The sequence below is a fragment of the Nicotiana tabacum genome, chromosome 2 (assembly GCF_000715075.1).
Source record: "Nicotiana tabacum cultivar K326 chromosome 2, ASM71507v2, whole genome shotgun sequence".
NCBI classification, from domain to species: Eukaryota; Viridiplantae; Streptophyta; class Magnoliopsida; order Solanales; family Solanaceae; genus Nicotiana; species Nicotiana tabacum.
Window position 1 is genome coordinate 19931019 of NC_134081.1, and position 11359 is coordinate 19942377.

The following is an 11359-nucleotide window of genomic DNA, read 5'->3' on the forward strand; positions in this document are numbered from 1 at the left end:
CTCTGCTCGCAGGGACATAACTAGCATATCGTCAATATAAACTTCTATTGACTTACCTATTTGTTCTTTGAACATTCGATTTACTAAGCGTTGATAAGTGGCTCCAGTATTTTTTAATCCAAACGGCATTATATTATAACAATAGGTGCCGCACTTAGTGATGAACGATATCTTTTCCTGATCCTATGGGTTCATTTGTATTTGATTGTACCCGGAGTAGGCATCGAGAAAACTAAGGATCTCGTGGTCGGCCGTGGCATCGATCATGCGATTGATATTCGGCAGAGGAAAAGAGTCTTTAGGACATGCTTTGTTTAAATCTTTATAATCTACGCACATCCTAAGTTTATTTCCCTTTTTAGGGACTACGACTATGTTTGCTAACTATTTAGGATATTTTACCTACCGAATGGATCCTATTTTGAGATGTTTGGTTACCTCTTCCTTGATGAATGCATGTTTTACCTCGGACTGAGGTCTTCTCTTTTGTTTTACCAGGCGAAACTTCGGGTCCAAGCTCAGTCGATGTGTAGCAATTTCTGACAATATCTCTGTCATATCTAAGTGGGACCAAGAAAAAAAATCCATATTATTGACAAGAATTTTAATGAGTTTTCCCCTAAACTCGGGGGTTAATCCCGTTCACACGTATACCTTTCGATCGGGCAGATGCCCGATCAGTATAAATTGCTCCAGCTCCTTGACCATCGATTTGGTGGCGTCGGAATCCTCAGGGATTATGAAGGATCGAGGGATCCAATAGTCACCGTCCTCATCCGTTCCCTGCTTCTTCGATTGAGTCAAGGCTGGCAGCTACGGTTGCTATTTAGCTTCTTGTTTTCCTTTAGACTCCGATCCTTTTGTTGACAAAAGTGCCGATATCGGTATCACTTCGTCGACCGCGAACATCTCTTTGGCAGCATGTTGTTCCCCGTACACCATTTTTACTCCATCCGGTGTTGGGAACTTCAGCATTTGGTGAAGTGTTGAAGGGACTGCCCTCATATTGTGAATCCAGGGTCTTCCGAATAGGGCGTTGTATCTCATATAGCCTTCGATTACATGGAACTTGGTTTCTTGAATATTCCCAGCTATATTTATTGGTAAAATGATTTCTCCTTTAGTTGTTTCGCTTGCCATGTTGAAACCATTGAGAACTCAAGCTACGGGCATGATCTGATCTTGTAGGCCGAGCTGCTCCACAACCCTTGATCGAATAATATTGTCCGAGCTTCTTGGATCAATTAAAACACGTTTAACCTGAATTTTATTCACAAGGATAGAGATTATCAATTCATCATTGTGGGGTTGTGAGATCTCTTCTACTTCCTCATCGTTGAATGATAAAGTGCCTTCTGGTACATAGTCTCGAGTTCGTTTTTCCCTGGTGATCGATACCTTAGTGAGTTTGAAAACGGGCCCTTGTGGAATATCGATCCCACCAACGATCATGTGAATCACATGTTGTGGTTCTTCCTGCTCATTTTTCCTATTTGCATTCCTGTCTTTAAAATGATTTTTAGCTCGGTCGCTCAAGAACTCTCGAAGGTGACCCTCGTTGAATAGACGGGCCACTTCCTCCCTTAGTTGTCTGCAGTCTTCGATTCTGTGACCATGCGTACCATGGTATTTACATATTTGATTGGGGTTCCTTTGGGATGGATCGGTCTGTAGGGGCCTGGGCCATCTAGTATCTTTGATTCTCCCAATGGATGACACAATACCTGATGCGTCGATGTTGAAGTTGTATTCCGATAATCGTGGTGCCTCTGTGGGATAGGCACGATTATCGAAATCGTTTTTACTCATGATCTCTCGAGAGCTCTGTCCTCGATTGCTCCTTCGATCATTTCGGATGGGATTGCGTCCTCGGCCGCCATTTCTTCTATCTTCATTGTATGGTTGATATCGATCTTTGTTCAACCGAGGTTCTCTATCGATATCTCTATGAGTTCTTCCAACGGGCTTGATTGGATAAGCGGAGCCGGAAGAGGTCCCTAATTAATTATCCTCGACCCTGATTTTTGACTTGTATCGATTATGTACATCGGCCCAGGTTATCGCTGGGTATTCAATTAAATTCTGCTTTAGCTGTCGTGAGGCCACCGAACTCCGATCGTTCAAACCTTGAGCAAAAGCTTGAACAACCCAATCGTCTGTGACTGGTGGTAGTTCCATGCGTTCCATCTGGAACCAAGATACGAAATCCCTCAATATTTCGTTGTCTCTCTGCTTTACCTTGAAGAGGTCTGACTTCCTGGTCGCAACTTTTATTGCTTCGGCGTGTGCCTTTACGAAAGAGTCTGCAAGCATGGCGAAGAAATCGATGGAATTAGGTGGCAGATTGTGATACCATATCAGTGCCCCCTTCGATAAAGTTTCTCTAAATTTCTTTAGTAGATCCGATTCGATCTCATCATCTTCTAAATCATTTCCTTTTATCGCACATGTATAAGAGGTGACATGCTCACTTGGAATGGGGATTTTCGGCATGCGGAATTTCTTCAGAATGGGCTTCAGAGACTCACTTGGGGGAAACAGCTTCTGTACAAACTTTTTCAAGTCCATACCTTTTAAAATTGATGGTGCCCCCGGTATTTGGTCAAACCGAGAGTTATATGTCTCTACTTTCTTGTCATTTGCCTCTATTCTCTTTTCTCCCATTTCAATTCGTTTAGCGAACTCCTCGAGCATTTTCATAATCATGGGGTCAGTCACCGATTCATTGGCATTTGACCTTTTCGGCATTAGCTCGGTCCTGTGGACGACCTCTGGTTCTACCCCACTCGGCGCTTGATGTTGATTTTGTAGTTGCGCCTTAGCGGCTTGTTGAGCCTATAACATTTCAAATATCAATTGGAGGCTGACTCTACCATCTTCTCCGCCTTGCGTACCTCGACCACCAGATCGACCTTCCCTGCGTATTCTACCTTCGAGATCAGCGCCCAAATTTGTATTTAGGGCGATATGTGAACTGACATCGATGGGATTTGCAATTGGTACTCCTTCGATATCATCCTAAGGCACCTTGATTCCTGGGGCGGCTATATTGTCGTTCTCCCAGTGAAATCCGAGATTGTTGTTGTAATGACCCGGTCGGTCGTTTTGAGAGTTAGAGCCCCGAACCCCTAATAACTGCTTTCCCCATATCTATTTCTGCTATTGTGACTTGTCGGGATGATTGGTTTTGAGTTTCGGTATGTTTTGGGACACTTAGTCCCTAAATGAGAGCTTAAGCCTTAGAATTTGGACTGTAGTCGGATCTGTGTGAAGATGACTCCGAAATGGAATTACGTCAGTTCGGTTAGCTCCGTTAGGTAATTTTGGATTTATGGGCGTGTCCGGATTGTATTTTGGAGGTCCGTAGCTCATTTAGGCTTGAAATGGCAAAAGTCGAATTTTTGGAGTTTTGGGGCCGGTAGTGGAATTTTTTATATCGGGGTCATTTTCCGATTCCGGAAGTTGGAGTAGGTCCGTAATATTGATTATGACTTGTGCGCAAAATTTGAGGTCAATTAGACATGATTTGATAGGTTTCGGCATCAGTTGTGGAATTTTAAAGTTTTTAAGTTCTTTAAGTTTGAATTGGAGGGTGATTCATGATTTTAGCATTGTTTGATATGATTTGAGAGCTCGACTAAGTTCGTATGGTGTTTTAGAATTGGTTGGTATGTTTGGTCGAAGTCCCGGGGGTCTCGGGTGAGTTTCGGACGCCCAACGAATCGATTTTTGGACTTAGGAGGTTGCTGAAGTTTTCTGATGTCTGAGTTCTGGTTTCCTTATACGCGATCGCATGGGGTGATCCGCGATCGCGTAGGCTTAGTTGGGCAGAGGATGAAATTGATCTTCACGTTCGCGGATAAGGGCATGCGAACTCGTGGGGTGACCACGCTCTTTGCTCATCGCGAACGCATACGGATGTTCGCGATCGCGTGAGTAGGGGAGCCAGAGCATCGCATTCGTGTGGTGTTTTACGCAATCGCGTAGAGTAATTTCTGGGGCAGCAAAGTTGTTCTTCGCGGTCGCGAGGCTATTTCCGCCATCGCGATTAAGGAATCATTCGGCAGTGTTAAAGTTTCCAAAAACGGAGGTTTTGCCATTTTACCAAAAAACTTGAGATAGGGAGCTCGGATTTGGACGCGATTTTGAGGGATTTTCAGAGATATCGATTGGGTAACGATTCTTAGCTCCTTTATGGTTATATCCCACTAATCTATCATTAATTTCCTCTTTAATTTCGGATTTTTGGGGTTGAAATTGGGAAACAATTGGAAGAACTTCTTCAACAAAGATTTCGAGTTTTGAAGGGTTTTTGTGGTCGGAGTTTTAGTAAATTTGATATGGTTAGACTCGTGAGTGAACGGGCTTTCGTATTTTATGACTTTTACCCGATTTCGAGATGTGGGTCTCACGGGCGATTGTTTAGTTAATTTCGGAATTTTTGTTAAATTGTTGATTTCGTTAATTAGAAGAGTCTATTATTGTTGTATTTATGATATGTAATTGCTTTTGGCTAGATTTGGGCCATTCGGAGCCAGATATTCGTGGGAAAGGCATTGTGACCGTCAGCGGAGGTGGTTGGAGATACATAAGGATTATGATATCACTATTTTGTACCACCCTGGGAAGGACAATGTGGTGGCCGATGCTTTGAGTCACCGAGCAGAGAGTTTGGGGAGTTTAGCATATCTACCAGTAGCAGAGAGGCCATTGGCATTGGATGTTCAGGCCTTAGCCAGCCAGTTTGTGAGATTGGATATTTCTGAGCCGAGTCGAGTATTGGCTTGTGTGGTCTCTTGGTCTTCTCTTTATGATCGTATCAGGGAGCGTCAATATGATGACCCCCATATGCTTGTCCTTAAGGACACGGTCCAGCACGGCGATACTAAGGAGGTCACTATTGGAGAAGATGGTGCATTGAGGATGCAGGACAGGCTATGTGTTCCCAATGTAGATGGTTTGCGTGAGTTGATTCTTCAGGAGGCTCACAGCTCGCGGTACTCCATTCATCCGGGTGCCGCGAAGATGTATCAGGACCTGAGGCAGCATTATTGGTAGAGGAGGATGAAGAAGGACATAGTAGAGTATGCGGCTAGATGTCTAAATTGCCAGCAGGTGAAGTATGAGCATCAGCGACCGGGTGGGTTACTTCAGAAGATAGAGATTCCGGAGTGGAAATGGGAGCGGATCACTATAGACTTCGTTGTTGGTCTCCCACGGACTCAGCGGAAGTTTGATGCAGTTTGGGTGATTGTGGACAGGATTACCAAGTCAGCTCATTTCATTCTTGTGTTGACTACCTATTCTTTCGAGCAGCTAGCTCGAATCTACATCCGTGATATCATCATGCTTCATGGCATACCAGTATCTATTATATCTGGCCGGGGTACGCAGTTTACATCACGGTTCTAGAGAGCTGTACAACATGAGTTGGGTACTCGGGTTGAGTTGAGCACAACATTTCACCCTTAGACGGACGAGCAGTCCGAGCGCACTATTCAGATATTAGAGGATATGCTCCGTGCGTGTGTGATAGATTTTAGGGGTGCTTGGGATCAGTTCTTGCCACTTGCGGAGTTTGCTTACAATAACAGTTATCAGTCCAGCATTCATATGGCACCGTATGAGGCTCTGTACGGTAGGCGGTGTCGGTCCTCAGTGGGTTGGTTCGAACCCGGCGAGGCCAGATTATTGGGTACAGACTTGGTTCAGGATGCCTTAGAAAAAGTGAAGGTGATTCAGGATAGACTTCGCACAGCCCAGTCCAGACAGAAGAGTTATGTGGACCGGAAGGTTCGCGATATGGCATTCATGGTTAGAGAGTGAGTCTTGCTCCGGGTTTCGCCTATGAAGGGCGTTATGAGGTTTGGAAAGAAGGGCAAACTGAGCCCAAGGTTCATTAGTCCATTTGAGGTGTTGCATCGAGTTGGGGAGGTTGCTTATGAGCTTGCCTTGCCTCCTAGTCTAGCAGGAGTTCATCCGGTATTCTATGTTTCTATGCTCCGGAAGTATCACGATGATCCGTCCCATGTGTTGGATTTCAACTCAGTTCAATTAGACAAGGATCTATCTTATGTTGAGGAGCCAGTAGCTATTTTAGACAGGCAGGTGAGAAAGATAAGATCAAAGAACATTGCTTTCGTAAAGGTTTATTGGAGGGGACAGCCGGTCGAGAAGGCGACTTGGGAGACCGAGCAGGATATGCGCAGCCGTTATCCTCATCTTTTCACCACTTCAGGTATGTCTCTATGCTCGTTCGAGGACGAACGATTATTTTAAGAGGGGGAGGATGTAACGACTCGGCCGGTCGTTTTGAGAGTTAGAGCCCCGAACCCCTATTAACTGCTTTCCCCATATCTATTTCTTCTATTGTGACTTGCCGGGATGATTGGTTTAGAGTTTCAGAGTGTTTTGGGACACTTAGTTTCTAAATGAGAGCTTAAGCCTTAGGATTTGGACCATAGTCGGAACTGTGTGAAAATGACTCCGAAATGGAATTTTTCGATTTTGTTAGCTCCATTAGGTGATTTTGGATTTAGGGGCATGTCCGGATTGTGTTTTGGAGGTCTGTAGCTCATTTAGGCTTGAAATGGCGAAAGTCGAATTTTTGGAGTTTTGGGGCTAGTAGTGGAATTTTTTATATCGGGGTCGTTTTTCGATTCCGGAAGTTAGAGTAGGTTCGTAATATTGATTATGACTTGTGCGTAAAATTTGAGGTCAATCGGACGTGATTTAATAGGTTTCAGCATCGGTTGTGAAATTTTGAAGTTTCAAGTTCTTTAAGTTTTAATTGGAGGGTGATTCATGATTTTAGCATTGTTTGATATAATTTGAGAGCTCGACTAAATTCGTATGGTATTTTAGGATTGGTTGGTATGTTTGGTTGAGGTCTCGGGGGCCTCGGGTGAGTTTCAGACGCCCAACGGATCGTTTTTTGGACTTAGGAGGTTGCTAAAGTTTTCTGGTGCCTGAGTTCTGGTTTCCTTATACGCGGTCGCGTGGGGTGATCCGCGATCGTGTAGGCTTAGCTAGTAGAGGATGGAATTGTTCTTCGTGTTCGCGGACATGGGCATGCGAACGCGTAGTGATGTGAGGTGGTGCTTCACGAACGCAGAGACAGGGTCGCGATCGTAAAGGGTTAAGTGTACCAAAGTTGGACCACACGCTTTGCTCATCGCGAACGCGTACGGATGTTCGCGATCGCGTGAATAGGGGAGCCAGAGCATCGCGTTCGCGTGGTGTTTTACGCGATCGCGTAGAGTAATTTCTGGGGCAGTAAAGTTGTTCTTCGCGATCGCGAGGCTATTTCCGCGATCGCGATTAAGGAATCGCTGGGCAGTGTTAAAGTTTCCAAAAACGGGGATTTTTCCATTTTACCAAAAAACTTGAGATAGGGAGCTCGAATTTGGACGAGATTTTGAGTGATTTTCAGAGATATCAATTGGGTAATGATTCTTAACTCCTTTATGGTTATATCCCACTAATCTATCATTAATTTCCTCTTTAATTTCGGATTTTTGGGGTTGAAATTGGGAAAAATTTGGAAGAACTTCTTCAACAAAGATTTCGAGTTTTGAAGGGGTTTTGTGGTCGGATTTTTAGTAAATTTGATATGGTTAGACTCGTGAGTGAACGAGCTTTCGTATTTTATGACTTTTACCCAATTCCGAGACATGGGTCCCATGGGTGATTTTTGAGTTAATTTCGGAATTTTCGTTAAATTGTTGATTTCGTTAATTAGAAGAGTTTATTATTGTTGTATTTATGATATGTAATTGCTTTTGGCTAGATTTGGGTCATTCAGAGCCGAATATTCGTAGAAAAGGCATTGTGACCGATTGATTGAGCTTGGTTCGAGGTTAGTGGGTTCGAGGTAAGTGGCTTGTCAAACTTTGTGTGGGGGAAATCCCCTTAAGATTTGGAACTATTGTGATATGTGAGCGCCGTGTACGTGAGGTGACGAGTACGTACACAGGCTAGTTGTGGTAAAACCCGATTTTCTTATTGAGTAGCAACATGCTTTCCTGTTATTTTGAGTTATACCATTTTAATGAGTACTAATCTATTTTCATTCTTAATTGAGTTATTCCAATATGTGTAGCTATCATGTTTAGTCTAATACAACATGTCTACGTATCTTAATTGTTTATGTGAATTCTGTGCAGCATGCTTAGTGAATTTCCGGCTTCTTCCCTAACTGGTACTTAGTCTAAATTGTAAGAATTTTGTGATGTAGTTGTATTTCTATCATTTGCGCTTCATATTTACTTTGGGACTACGGAACGATATTCCGGGAGATCCCCTTGTACTGCATATTTACTTTGGAACTACGGAACGGTATTCCGGGAGATCCACATGTACTGCATATTTACTTTGGGACTACGGAATGGTATTTCGGAAGATTCCCATGTACTGCATATTTACTTTGGGACTACAGAACGGTATTCCGGGAGATCCCCCTACATATTTACGTTTGGGACTACGAGACGGTATCTCGGAAGATCCCATGTTGTGATTTCTGTGTACTGAGCTGTTACCTTCTATGATTTCATTGTTGTTAAATTTCAGCCTTTATTTTATTGCGGTATTACACTCTATATTGTTTTTATTATATATTTGTCAGTAGGGCCCTGACCTGACCTCGTCACTACTCGACCGAGGTTAGGCTTGGCACTTACTGGGTACCGATTGTGGTGTACTCATGCTACTCTCTCCACATATTTTTTTCGTGTGCAGATCTAGGTGCACCTTATCAGCTGCACTATCAGTGAGCGGGACAGCTTTGGAGACTTCAAGGTATATCTGTCACGTCCGCAGACCTCGGAGTCCCCTTCTACTCTTTCTCATGCCCATTATCTTCTGTATTTTCCTTGTTAGATTCTGATATATAGAGACACTAGATTTTTCCTTCTGTAATTTGTGATTCACGATGTTCCGGGTTTTGGGATTTGCTGTGTATTTTTGAACGGTTAGGTGTTAAAATTATGTTTTCATTTTATTATTCCGCGAATGGTAGGCTTACCTAGTTGTAGAGACTAGGTGCCGTCACGACGTTATACGGAGGGGAAATTTAGGTCGTGACAGTTGTCACCATGTGCGGGTGTTGTTTGTGAGTTTGACATATTTTTCCCTGAAAATAAAAATACTTACAAGAACAAGCGTAAAGTAGTGTGTGTTATCGGAATCAATATTAACTAATCACTATTATCCTTAGCCCTACGGTGGGCACCAAACTATTTACCCTCAAAATTGGATAACAATTAAATTTATAATGTGAATTTAAGGACACATGATTTCACTTAATACTGATTGATAGATATAAAGATTAAAGTCAGAGTTGAACTATAAGGCAAACCAAACTAGTGTTTGAATAGAACTCAGCCCTTGAGTTGGAGCACTCTCGAACTGGTTGATGCAAGGATAATACAAATACGATAAGCTGAAGAACAAGAGCGTGAGCAAGAAAGAAAATTATATATCTTTTGTATCAGTTCTCTCCCTACAAATGGTTAGAACTCCCCTTTATATAGTAGATGAATTCTAAATATGGTACACTTCTAATTACAGAGGAAAATCCCATGATTAACTAAACAACCGCTCTTGATTCGATCTGTTTCGAGATTTTCGCCATGATCTTCGATCAGTCGCGGATATCTCGCTTTTCTGTTACTACGCTATCTTCGGTATTGCCCGATGCCTGTCTTGTTTGGTCTCGATTGTTGTCGGCCTCGATCTTGACAGGTGCCTCGTATTCTGACCTCGGCACCTTGTCTTCATGCCTCGATCCGATCCACTTTGGAGTCGCCCTTCGATGTAAACTTCTGGTCTCGATCAAATAGTAAAATCGAGTGGGGCCGATTTTAACCGTATACAATGTACTATCACATTTTGGTGTTAAAGATGAACCTAAGAAGAAGTTTGAAAAACTCTCCAAAAGAAATCAACATTTTAATTGGCTAATTATTTCACGTAAAGAGCTTATACAGACATGTAACACATGTGGTGTGAGAGATGAACCTAAGAAGAAGTTTGAAGATGCTTTTCAAAAGAGTTAGCGAAAAAAACTTGTTCCCGTGTAATCAACGCTTTAATTAGCTAATTATTTCACATAAGGAGCGTTTGCATGCGCTTAAGATATTTTTGATCAGTGCAAAATGTGTTTGATTTGTATAATTTAAACGCAAAATGTGTTTGATTTGTATACTTTAAACATGTTCAATCGAAACAAAATCTAATTACAGTGTCGATAAAACACAACCTTTAAATGTATGTTATGCATTCAACCAATACCATTTTGTAAATGCCAACTAGTGACAAATTTAAATATTATTTAAATGAAGAGACGATTGAACGTTAGACCCACCACCTTGCACGCAATTAGAAGGAATTTTGAACGAGGGAAAACTTCATGTTTGGTAGGAATCAGATACGTGTCCTCCAGGAACAGTTCGCATCCAACGTGGCACTATTATTATCCCGTTAATGATACGCACTGATTTTTCACATTATTTTATTTAATTGCTACAATTAACTCGCTTTGTTTTTATTCATAGAAAGCTAAGTTCCTGCTAGCTTTCATGATTGCCTTATTTACAAATATTATCCTCTCTAGTCCATATTATTTAGTTTTTTATTTTTTATTTTATTCTAAAATAAGTATTCCCTCTGTTTCAATTTAGATGACATACTTTTTTTATTAGTCCATTAAAAAAATAATGACATATTTCTATAAATAAAAATAATTTAACTTCAAACTCTTCATTTTATCATTTTACTTTTAATGAGAAACTTTTACAACCACACAAATGTCATGATTCTACAATGCTTTTACCCCTTGAATTTTTAAGATCACAAATTTTAAAAGTTTGTTTTTCTTAAATTCCGTGCCGAGTCAAACTAACTTATCTAAATTGAAACGGGTATTTTATATAATCAAAAAAATATTAATTTTATCAAGTTTACTCTTATTTACCCTGCTTTTCAAGAAGTCTTTCTCAATTATAATTTCCTATAAGTACATTAAATAGGTACTCTTACTACTTCGTCAAAGGCATTTAATATGTACATAATGTTATACCATATTGCTTTTACACTAGATATGTACGTTAATTTTGTTAAAATTCTTCTTATTTTTTAGGAGTAGTTAGTTTCTTAAAAGCACCAAATTATATGAACCGAAAGGAAACTTTTTTTTTTTTCCAGACAATAAGTCACTAAGTTTTCTTTTTAAAAATATGTTACTATGTTATTTAGTGCAATAATATATTTTTAAAAAAGTTTTGTATTCATTAAATTCCATTATTTAAAATGAATTCAAATACTATGTTTAAGACTTTAAGTCCGCTCGAGGCATCGGAAA